Source organism: Fukomys damarensis, unplaced genomic scaffold (genome assembly GCF_012274545.1).
Source record: "Fukomys damarensis isolate Sample0158 unplaced genomic scaffold, DMR_v1.0_HiC HiC_scaffold_73832, whole genome shotgun sequence".
Classification (NCBI taxonomy): domain Eukaryota; kingdom Metazoa; phylum Chordata; class Mammalia; order Rodentia; family Bathyergidae; genus Fukomys; species Fukomys damarensis.
The window spans coordinates 3,034-15,044 of NW_022974744.1; the positions used below are offsets into that span (position 1 = coordinate 3,034).

General features: G+C 45.5%; 1 long non-coding RNA gene across 2 annotated transcripts; it reads left to right on the plus strand.

Annotated features, from left to right (window-relative positions):
* Positions 1 to 2,151: 2,151 nt before the first annotated feature.
* On the plus strand, positions 2,152 to 6,253 carry LOC104867725. Of its 2 annotated transcripts, none has more exons than XR_004516005.1 (3): positions 2,152 to 2,518; positions 5,761 to 5,837; positions 6,107 to 6,253. It is a non-coding gene; the product is annotated as an uncharacterized LOC104867725 (long non-coding RNA). The 2 variants fall into 2 exon arrangements; XR_004516006.1 differs by lacking the exon at positions 2,152 to 2,518 and adding an exon at positions 2,530 to 2,760.
* Positions 6,254 to 12,011: the final 5,758 nt, after the last annotated feature.

A 12,011-nucleotide genomic window follows, 5' to 3' on the forward strand; every position in this document is an offset into this window, starting at 1 on the left:
CATTATGCACAGTAGCATGGTGGGCTGCTGGTCAGGTACTCCTCAGGTAAAATGGGAATCTCTCTCCTTACCCATGTAGGTGTGGAGTTCCACATCGGATCTGAGGATGGTATTGTCAAGGCAGGCAGGCGAGCAGGCAAGAAGGAATGGGTAAAAGAATGATTTGGAAATTGTCACTGTTTATCATCACTCTTGTGGATTGTAGTATCCCATCAGCCTGTCTCCCACAGAAACATACTCCGCACATTCTCTAATCTCCTGCCTGTAGCCTCTCTCCTTGGACGGAGTAAGGTGGGCCTTTGGGACCTAAGATCGTTAACATTGCTCTCTGCCCTTGAGGTTGTCTACAACTCCTTCAGTGCCATATGTGTGGGGGAGTAAGGGTTGTCAGCCCGCTCAAGAGGTCTATTGTTTAAAAGCCTGAGCTGGATCATATGCTTCTGGAAAGGAAAAGCACAGGGCTGCCTAACAGGGAGGCAATGAAGTCACAGACATCCAGGTTTCAATCTGATCCACCACTTAATCCTTCTGTGACTTTTGGCAGGTGACTTCAACTGTGACATTTACTTCATTTGTAAAACGGGGCCTCTGATAGTCCTCTGGCATTATTCATTTTGGCCTTCTATAGGCCACAAAAAAATTATTATTATTATTATTTTTTTTGGTTTTTTGAGACAGGGTTTCACTATGTAGTTGAGACTGACCCGGAACTCACTATGTAGCCCAGGCTGGTCTTGAACTCACAGCCATCCTCCTGCCTCAGCCTCCCGAGTGCTGGGATTACAGGCGTGCGCCACCATGCCCGGCCAAAAAATTACCTCTCAATATTGCAAAGTGCAGTCCCTGGGTAAGACAATTTCACGATAAAAAGGCAATCTCTTATGTATCTGTCTGCGTGGACACACACGAAAGACACCTAGCTTAAGTTCACCTTGTTCTGATGCTGAACTTCACCTGTTTCCTGAAATGAGCCAAGGTACAGAAATCCCCACACACTTGCTTCCTCTGGGACACTGCTGAACACAAAGAACCACGCTTCCTCAAATGACACAGATAAAAACGCTTGTCTGTCCACTCTGTCCCGACTCTCGTAACACTCACGAATGACAGACCTATTCCTTGTTCCTTGCCTCTCACGGGTGATCCACTTAGAATGGAAGTTTGTCTTCCTAAAAAAATAGCTGGGCACAGAGCTAAACATTCCCTGGTTCCGTGGACCGAAAGCTCCCGCAGTAACTCTCCCCATACAGCTTCTGTAGGGCTCTCCATTAAACTAAAAGCCGAAAGCAACCCCACTGAGACAATCGCAACCCCACCGAGACAATCGGTTGCCACATCTGGGGGGTGCTCTGCCTATTGGAGCAGACCTTTGTTTTAGGTTTTTTTTTTTTTTTTTTTTTTTTTTTTTTTGTATTTTTTGTTTTGAGTTTATTGCTACTTTTTAGGTATACAGTACAGTTATGTTCATCACTGGGACCTTGAATCTTTACATACCCTCCCTTCACCCCCTCCATCCTCCCCTATTTACAAAGATTTTGCTTCCACTTTTTCCTTTTCTCCTATTTTGTCCTTTCCCTTATTTCTTTGCCCTGCCCTTCCCACTTCCCCTACACTTTTAGCCCTTTTCTTCCTACTTCACATTATCCAGTTTGGATCTTATTTACACTTTTACGTTTTCACACCAGAGAAACGACTCGGTATTTACACATGTGGGTCTTATTTATTTCACGTCAGAGTAGGACCTGAATATGCAACCATTTTCGTGCGAATGACTCTAGTTTCTCACTTTTATGGCTGAGTAGTACTCCATTTTATATAAAAACAAAAAACACATCTTGTTCATCCAGCTGGAGCACACCTTATAAACGACATTTTTTACTGATTTCGTGGTCTGGCCGGCTGGGCTCCTTTCGCCCAAGCACAACCGGTAAATGAACCAAACCAAAGTCCGAGATCCGCTCTGGCGTGCACACTCCGTACCAGAACCGGCGGGCAGAACAGGGGCCGGCGGCTTCTAGCGAACGCTCGGCGGCTCCCACGAGCCCCCTCCGACGACGTCACGCACACCGCCCAGAATCTCTTCCCACCGCCTCGACAAGCACCGTGGAGTCCTCAACCCACACCCTAGAGGTCGCTCCAGAGCGGCGAGCGGCAGAGACGCGATATCCCGAGGCAGCCTGGACTCCGGTCCCCGCCGGGCAGAGCCGGACAGCGCGGGTCCGAGGACAGCCAGGCCTGGCTGGCAGAGGAAACCACCAATCATCTTCTCCCGACCGCTGAGGGCAGTGGCGGCAGCCAATGAAGGCCCAGCTTCTCGGAGGCGTCGCTTCGCGGTGACGAAACCCCGGCGCGCGCACCCAACTTTCCCGGGGCTGCCTCTTCAGCCCCCGGAGGCGGGGCTCCTTCGGGTGGGCTTCACCCGTTCCCTCCTCGCGCCTGGCCGCCTTTGCAGCGCTGAGGAGAGGAGACCGCACGCCGGCGACTGGACGGCGAGACCCGCTCCGGAGAGCGAACGCGCGTGAGGCAGGCCGAGAGCGACTGAGTTTGAACCCAAGGGAGCGGGGAGAGAGGACAAGGATGGAGGGGGAGAGAGGGGCAGCGACAGCCAGCGCCACCGAAAGAGCGCCAGGGAGCAACCCAGAGAGCCACGGAGAGGCCGAAGGAGAGGCGAAGAGGGGGGGAGAGGGCGCGGAGGGAGCTGGAGCCGCAGCCAGCCAAGAGGGCGAGAGAGGGAGAGAGAGCCGCCCTAGGACAGGGCAGGTGAGAGGAGGAGACAGGAGTAGGGCACAGGCCCCGGGAGGATCTCCTAGAGCAGGGCAAGCGTGCATCTGGGAACAGAACGGTCCCCGGGCCAGGGGGTGAAGGGCGCTCGGGAGAGGACTGGTTTTTCTTGGACAGCCCGTCGCTTCGCTATCGGAATGGGGAATGGCGTCCGGACGATCTGCGCGTGGCGTACTCCTTTCTGTAGCGGGGGGACTGCTGTCTTTCAGAGGGGAAATAGGAACGAAACTTCCTGTAGGCATCGTTTAGCAGCCGGGGTGTCCTTGGGCCCAGATTCGTGTTTGGGTCACAGATGACCTGTTTCTTTGGCATCGCCGTCCTCCGCCTCATCTCCCAACCCACAATGTGAGACTCCAGTGTTTTCGAGGAAGGCGACATTTCCAAAATGGAAACTTCAGAGAAACTGTTCCTGAGGGACAGTGGTCAGGATGTGACTTAGGAATGAGTACGTGTGCTTTTCGTGGGCTCTGTGGTTCCTGCATCAACTAGCGCTCAAGTATGGACCGTTGTCAAGTAACTGTGCAGGCTGGAGTGTGTGGTAGTCAGGGAAGAAAGGCGTCTTTGGTTATCCCCTTTGCTTGAGTACAGCAGTGGACCTCGGTGGGTTCAGAAATGTGGTGTGAGGATTGGTCACATTTCCAGGGGCATTTCCGGTACCCACTCCCTAGATTCACACAGGCTTGCTTCTTGGAGACACTGGATTTGTGTGTTGACCAGTATGTTTCAGGATTGTTTGGCTTCGCTTGTCCAAAAAGGCCGAGTGAATAGCTTGGCTCAGGTGAGCCTCTACCAGCGCACAGAAAGGCTGGAAGGGAAGGATTTCTACATTTGAAGGAGCAGGATTTCAATGGCTCCCTGTCAGGGGGGCGGTGTCTTTTAGCCTGGATCATCTGGGCACTGGAGACAGTGTTTGGGGTATAATTTTGGTGGGGAAACCCTGGTTGAACTCTTTTTGGTTGGAGGTGGATTGCACTGCAAATTGTGCATGGGTTGTGTGAGAAAGCTCGGTTAAAACGAAATCTTGGTGATTCATTTCCTTTACACATCAAGTTCATTAAAGCTGCACTCAAGATCCGTGTTCAGTTCTAGGCCCGGCAGTCGTTCATTACAGGGAAAATTTACATGCTTTTTGAAAAATTAAATTCATTGGTACGCTTTAGGTTTACAATACAGTTAACAGTCATCATTGGGGTGTCGTACCTTTACGTGCCGTATCTTGGTTCTTATCTTTCCCCCATTCCCCAGCCCTCCCTTCAACCCCTCCACCCTTCCCTGTTTACAAAAACATTGTTTCCATGTTTTTCCTTTTTCTCATATTTTTTCTTCTCCCTTTTTACCTTTCGCCTACCTCTCTCACCTCCTCTAGGCTTTTAGACCTTCTTTTCCTATGATACATTTTGATCCTTATTTACACTTTTAGTTTTTGACACCAGAGAAACTATTCGGTATTCACACGTGTGTGTCCTATTTATTTCACTTAAGAGTGTGGCCTCATTGTGCATCCACTTAGCTATACATGTCTCTAGTTTCTCTTTCTTTATGGCTAGTAGTACTCCATTTTATATAAAAATACATCCACATTCCATCTTCTTTATCGAGTCTCCAGTTGATGGGCAATTGGACTGTTATAATCATGTGCTATGACAGAGTTTATGTGGTGTTAGAAGATTATTAGAATTTCAAGGTAAGGGTAGTGATAGAAGCACAAGATGGTGAGTGTGCATTAAAGCAGGTGACAGGTATGAGAGGAGAGATTGATATAGGGAATAGGAATAGTACCGAGACCTTTGTGTTTTAACAGGCCTAAGTGAGTGAGAAATGGGTACCATCACTACCTAGCTGTGTGACCTGAAGTAGCTGAACCCCTGGTATCCTCATTTCCCTCACGTGAAACCAGGGCTAATAATACACATTGAGCATCCCTAATCTGAAACCTCAAAACTGAAATACTTCAAAACCTGAACATCTTTGAGAACTAGCACGATAGTAGAGGTGGAAAATTCTAGACGTGATCTCCTCTGACATCTTGGAGTTAAAATGCAGGATGGCTGGAGGTGTAGCTAGTAATAGAGAGGGTGTGCTTTGCATTCCTGGGGCCCTGAGTTGGATCCCCGGCAAACACACACTGGGTGCACACACACAGTCTACACGCACAGTCACAGGTGCATTAAACTATTGTGTAAAAGTATTGTTCGGCTGTGTGTATGTGACATATATAACACACGAGTGAATTTTGTGTTTAGGCTGTGGAACCATCTCCCAGATACGTCATTTTGCATATGCAAATATTCCCAACTCTGAAAAATCTTACTTACTGGCCCTGTTCTACCTGCACTGTGTCACACCAACCTAGGAAGAAGCCTTGCCTGACCACCTGGGCTCCGGGCCCTCCTCCTCTCTGTTCCAGTCCTTCTGGGGCTCATGTGTTCAGCCTTGTTTTGTTCAGCATCTTGTCTCTCAGACTGGGAGCCCTCTAAGGACTGTCATCCTGCAGGAGTATGTGTTGTATGGATGCAGGAAGTATCTCGGCGTGATCTTCTGTTTATCCAGTGTTTGTGCTTTTTTTTTTTTTTTCCTCCCCACACTGGGGAGAGTCCAGGACCATGTGGTATCGGTGCTATAGTTTTCCACTTCCTAGTGGACAGGTATTGTTAGCCAGCTCTTCCTCAGCTAGAGGTAATATATTGTGAGTGAGTAGATACAGCAGATCCTGTGCTCAAATTTCTGTTCATTCAAGGGTTGGGAAGCATCGTGTCTTCTATTCCCAGGCTATTCTCAATTGTCTTGTATTAGTGGAGCCCCCAGTTTTTCCTTCTTTACACCATCTCTTGGATAGAATTTCACTTCCTCAGACTAAACTCTGTCTTCAGGATGAGGCTACATTGGACATTTCGCCGGAGGACCGCTGAGCACAGCGTGCCCTCAGTAAGGCCGGTTGCACAAATACACCTTAGCCACTCGTGTTATGTTGTTTTGTAGATGAGAGATGTAGATGTCAGACGATTGTCAGCAGCATCTGCGGTGTGAGCCCACCGATGAGTGACCGTGGTGACCAGGTAAGCTCTTCACTGGAAATAATTTTCTCCTAGACTTCTCCTGCTGTTTTGGCCCCTCCTCACCTTTAGCAGTCCCTAAACCCCTTCTTTGAATTCCCCCTGCTGTTCTGTCTCTTTCAGACCCACGTGCAGGAAGATGCCTAATGCAAGGGCCATGTTGGTTTCTTCATTTTCTTTTACACTCAGAAGCAGGCATTGCTAGGTATTTACTGGCTTCACTCTTCTTTTACATGACAGTACTAATACCATACTTTGCATTTTCAACCCAGTAGGATAGAGGTGACTCGTGCGAGCACCAAAATTACACAACACCTGCGAGCAAAAGACCGGACAGACACTGACTAATCCACCTGTCGTGTGGTTGGGACTCAGACTCCTTTTCCCAGGCATTGTAGAAGGTAGGTGAACACTTTTCAACACCCTTTACCTTGCACAGGTCACAGTCATTTACCCAAGGGAATTTACCATTTCTGGAAAAGCATCATGCTATTGTTTGTTCTCATTAAAGGAAGCTTGTTCCTTAGAACTGAAACTATCTTTATATGAATGTTTTATAATCATTTGAGAAAGTTGGCAAAAAAAAGTCACATACTATTGATGCTTTAATTATTATTATTTTGTTTGATGTAATACTTAGGTCCCTGCCCATGGGTGGCAAGTGCTGCACCACTGAGCCACAGTCCCACCCAGATATCACTGTTTCCGTTGTTAAAATCAGTACAGCTCTCTTTATAACATTCAACAACTGGACATGTTGTGTGTTTGCTTGTTTACTTTACTTTCCCTTCCCTCCCACTAGAATGTAACCTGATGTGAGCAGGAAGTTGGTGAGGTTTGTCGGACAGTATTCTGGGCGCAGAGAAGACGGCCTGGCACTAGTAAGGGGTGGTAACATTGATCTGGGAGTGACGTGATCACTGGATCAGCTCTGGACACAGGGACCAGCCTCCAGGACTTTCCTTTCTGAACTCTGTACCGTGAGATTTCTTTCTAGCTCAGACTTCACCAAAGGTCCAAGAATCCATAGAGGCCGTGCCCCACCACCAAGGGCACATGCATCTGGAGTCAGGCAGAACTGGCACGGAATTCGGTCTCTTCCTGGTTGTGTGATGTTAGGGTGACTACCTAACCTCATCATGCAGGAATTTCTTCCTTTGCCACATAGGTCAGTAGTATGGATCCTAAAAGGTGGACATGCTAAGTGAGTTATTTGTAGACGATCCCTATTCTTACTTCATCTGGTAGCCATCTGTGGATAGCTACTGGGCCAGGGCTCTGTGATGGGCAAACCACACAAAGTTGCTAGACTTTGTTGGGTCCTGGCCAATGGGCAAGACAGAAATATAACCATGTGGGAACAGCTGAGTGGCATTGCAGTTGAGAGAGCGGAGATGTTGTGAGAACTCAGAGCAATGTCTGCGGTCTGGGGTGTGGAGAAGAAGCTAGCGACAGCGTGCTGGAGGGAGTGTTGTCTAGCTGAGTCTCTCGGCGTGGATAAGAACTGAATTCTGCCAAGAGCCATCCCGTTTCCAGACTTTCCTCGGAGACACCGTGACCATCCCTTCTGTGGGCTCCTTACTAACCACAGAAGGGGAAGTGACCCGGTGCTGGCCAAGGTGAGAGGGAGAGTCTCTGCCAAGGGCTTTTGAAGTATGTACTTCTTGGTCTCAAGAAAGATGAAGGAATGGAAAATGCTTTTCTGCACTTGGATCTAGGAATGTATGCATGTTAGTCCTGGAACCATTGTAGGAGAAAAGGACAGATTGGAAAGATGATCTTTGTGTGACCCACTGGTCACACATCATTCCCAGCCTGGGCCCACCCTTCCTCCCGACTGGTTTGTCAGATGGTGAACTGCCTTCTTTTTAAAAAATTTTTTTTTATTTAGCACGAGCCCCCCAGGCAAGGTTTTATTGAGAAAAAGAGCTGCCAGGCTACCTGGAACAATGGTGAGAGAGGGTGAGACTAACTGTGGCGAGGTTTGTATAGGGCTGAGCAGCGGGGAGAGTACTGGGAGAGTTGAGCAAGGGGCTGCGAGGTGATTGAAAGGGGAGGATCCGGTGGGTAGCAGGGTGGAGTGACAAGTTAGGTTTTGCTTCTCCAGAGGGGGTAGGTTTAATTTTTCCAGTGTGGCTCATTTCTGGAAGCAGTAACCATTTTAGGAATGGGAGCCATTTGGGAATGTAGGTCTGTTGGGTCCATTTTGTGTGGTAGAGAACTGTTTTTTTCCAGACTCTTGTTATTACGGAATAGGGGCAAAGGTCTGTTTTTCTGTAGCTCCTTCCTGCTGGCAAAGGGCCTTTGCTGGGTGGGGGCTTTAGAAGGCTGAGAGGTAGTCTCAGTAGGTAGAGTACAAGGGGCTGGTAGCAAGCTATGACAAGTTTGCTGACTGCATACTTTCCGAAATGTAGGATCCAGTAGAAGAGGTTCTCTCATGTCCTGGATCCTTTGTTGACCTTGAGCGTCTAGGGCCAAGATACTGGCAGCCCTCTTAGCCCAGTTACCTTTCTTAGCCCAGTTTTGGTCTCTAAACCAGAGATTAGGGACTGGTGTGGATTCGGGGTGTCCGCAATGGCAAAGTTGAAGGCTCCCAGTCAAGTGCTCATTTAGCAGGGTTGGGGAAGGCAGAAGGCAGGCTGGGAGGCCAGTCAGCCCCAACGGGCAGGGTGTCACAGTGAAATCCCAGCCATTGCCTTCGGGGGTTTCGGGAAAGAAATTGAGCTGAAACAGTTGCACCTGAGGCAATGTTTATGGGGGTGGGGGGAAAGAGCTGCTGGGCTGCTTCAAACAATGGCCACACAGCTGCCTTCCTGATTAGATCTGATTGAGAAGTTTTCCCTTAAAGCAAAGTAGACCTCCAAAGTGGTGAATAGTGTGGATTTTCCTTGAGTGACTAATACAGTGCTGTGCTTTAAGACACTCGTTCTGATTCTTTGCAACCCTCCTTCCTGCCAAGTTCTCCCACTTGTAATCACATCACGTTGACACAGTTAGTATCTTCACTCATGAAATGGGTTTGTAGTCATTAATAATCCCAATACCTAACTCAGAAGGTTGTGTTCCCGTTTGTACTTTCTGGAAGCTCCGTGTTCCCTTCATTAGTGTTTCTGGAGAGGCCAGAATGCTAACCACTTATTTCTGGGGATCTAATGTTTTTGTTTTTAAAATACATTCTGTATATTAGTGCTGTGTCCAAGGAGTGCTTGCAAATTTTTTTCCATTTTCGAGCTTGTTTCTTCATTCTGTTGCTTTTTCCTTTCCTATGAAAAAGCTTTTTAATTTTATATAATCCCATTTTTTGATTCTTGGAATTGTTTTGCAACTGTGGTTGTATTTAGAAAGTCCATACCTCTGCCTGTGGCTTCAAGTTTTACCTATTTCATCTTCTAGCAGATTGTTTTCTGTTTAATATCTGGGTTGGGTTTTTTTGTTTGTTTGTTTGTTTGTTTTTGAGAGGAGGGGGTGTACTGGAAATCGAACTCAGGGCCTTGAGCTTGCCAGGCAGGCACTGTGCCACTGAGCTACAATCCCTGCCCAACACGTAGGTCTTTGATCCATTTTCTTTTGAGTTTAGTACAAGGAGAGAGATAACGAGTGTAGATTCAATTGTCTACATTCCACAATCAGTTTTCCCAGCATCGTTTTTTTAAAGAAGCTTTCTTGTCTCTAGCATATGTTTTTGGCCCCTTTGTCAAAGGCCTGATATCTCAATATGACTAGGGTTGTTTCTGCATCCTCTATTGTGTTCCATTGATTGACATGTCTCTTTTGTATCAGTACCATGCTATTTTTATTTCCTCCACTTGCTAATATAACTTGAAGCCTGAGATTGTGATGCTTCCTACTTTGCTCATCTTACCCAGGATCACTTTCGTTTGCATTTCTCTAACGGCCAAAATGCTAAGCATTCTAGGTCTCTCTTAGTTCCTCATGAATTTTAAGATTGTTTTCTCTATTTCTATGAGGTATGCTATTGGTTTCGATTGGAATTGCATTAAATGTGTACTTCTGTTTTGGTAGTATGGCCATTTTGACAACATTGGTTCTGCCTGTTCAGGAACAGAGAATATCTTTCTTTTCCTTTTTGGGATGCCCTCTTAAAACTTATTTTTCTGAGTACTGTAGTTTTCACCTGGAAGCCCTTCCTGTCGTGGGCTAGTTGCTGCATAATTTCTTTGAGGGTACTGTAAGTTGCATTGTTTTCGTAACTTCTTTCTTGATGGGTTAATTAATAGTGTGCAAGAACACTATTGATTTTTGTGTGTTAATTTTATATCCTGAATTTACTCATTCTTTTTAGGTGTCAGTTGGTGGTATTTTTTGGGTCTTCTCTGTAGGGAATCACGCCATTTCAAATAAGAGTAATTTGACTTCCTCCTTTCTTATACGTATCCTTTTCATTTCTTTCTCTCGGCTGATTGATCTGACTAAAGTTTCAAGTCTGTATTGAATAGGAATGATGATAGTGGAAGTGCGTCTCTTGTTCTTGATTTGGAGTGGAGTAACTTTTAGTTCCTCATCTAATATGGCGTTGGCAATAGGTTTTTGATGAATAACTTTCATCAAACTCAGATAAGGTCCGATTATACATATTTTATTCAGGGTTTTTATCAAGAATGAGTGTTGGATTTGGTCAGGATTTTTCTGCCTATATTGATGGTTGTGTGATTTTTGGCCTTCCTTCTCTTTATGTGATGGATTATATTTATTGATTTTTGTATGTTGAATCATCCCTGCATCTCAGGGATGAAGCCAACTTGGTCATGGTACAGGTCTTTTTGATGATTTGTTGAACTGCTTGCATGAATCTTGTTGAGAATTTTGCATCTGTGTTCTTTTTGTTTGTTTTTTGTTTTTGTTTTTGTTTTGCGTCTGTGTTATTAGGGAAATTTACCTGTGGTTTTTTGTTTGTGTTTTTGTTAAGTCCTTGTCCGATTGTGTAATCAGGGTATTGCTAGGTTTCAGCAATGGTTTGGGGCGGGTCCATTCCTTTTCATTTTCATTAAAGAAGAGTTTGAGGAGTATTGGCATTAGGTCATGGCTGAAGTTCTTGAAGAACTTCACCAAGTCCTGCGCTTTTCTTTGCTGGTTATTTATTTTCTATTTCTGCTTCACTTTCAGTGCCTTTCATTTGGGGTTTTCAGATCTTCTTGGTTAAGTTTTGGCCATTCATATGTATCTTAAGAATCTACTCATTTCTTCTGGATTCTCCGATTCATTGGAATACAGGTTTTTCAGGATAGTTCCTAATAATCTTTTGGATTTAAGTGAAACCTGTTTGTGATTTCGCCTTTTTCATTGCTAACTGCAGGGATTTAGGCCTTTTTGGATAATATTGACTAAAGGTTTGTCAATTTTGTTTATTCTTTCAAACAAGTAGCTCTTCAACTAATTGATTCTTTCTATTGTTTTTTAAGTCTCAATTTCATTGATTTCTGCTCTGAGCTTTACGATTTATTTCCTTGTACTAACTTTGGATTTGGATTGTGCTTGTTTTTCTAGGACCTTGAGATACGTCATTGGGTTACTTGTGTTCACACGTTTTCTGATGTCAGTCAGCATAGGTGTAAACTTCCCTCTTCCCTTAATGAGCATTTCCCTCAGTGTATCCCTTAGGTTCTGGTAGGTTATACTGGCATTCTCATTTGATTCTAGGAAAAATCTAATTTCTTCCTTGATTTGTTTTTTCTGTGGCCCGTGATTATTCCAAAGTATTAGTTTTCATGGATTTGCATAATTTGTTTGGTTTTTCTTGCTGTTGATTTCTACTTTCATTGCACTGTGATCTGCTAAAATGCATCGTCTAAGTTTAGTTCTTTTTTATTTACTTAAGCATGCATGCTTTATTGGCTCCGCTCCTCAGGCATGAGTCTGTTTGTTCCCCTTTTGTTATTATTTCTCTTCAACAGTTTTGTGCTGTCATCTGATTTTTCACTAACTCCATGAACTTAGATTAACCTTCTTTGTGGCATGTAGCAGCTGTGGATCCATATTCTATAGTCTCTTGTCCTTTTTAAGGTTTCTGTCAGTAAAACTCACTGCTATCTGCCCTCTCTTCTACTTCTGATGCTGTCCTCATACTGGTCACTTCTGCTGCCCATACTTTCAAGGACTATTTTTATATCCTGAATTTACATATGGTGCCTTTTCATGGACTCTAATTCTTCGCTAAAG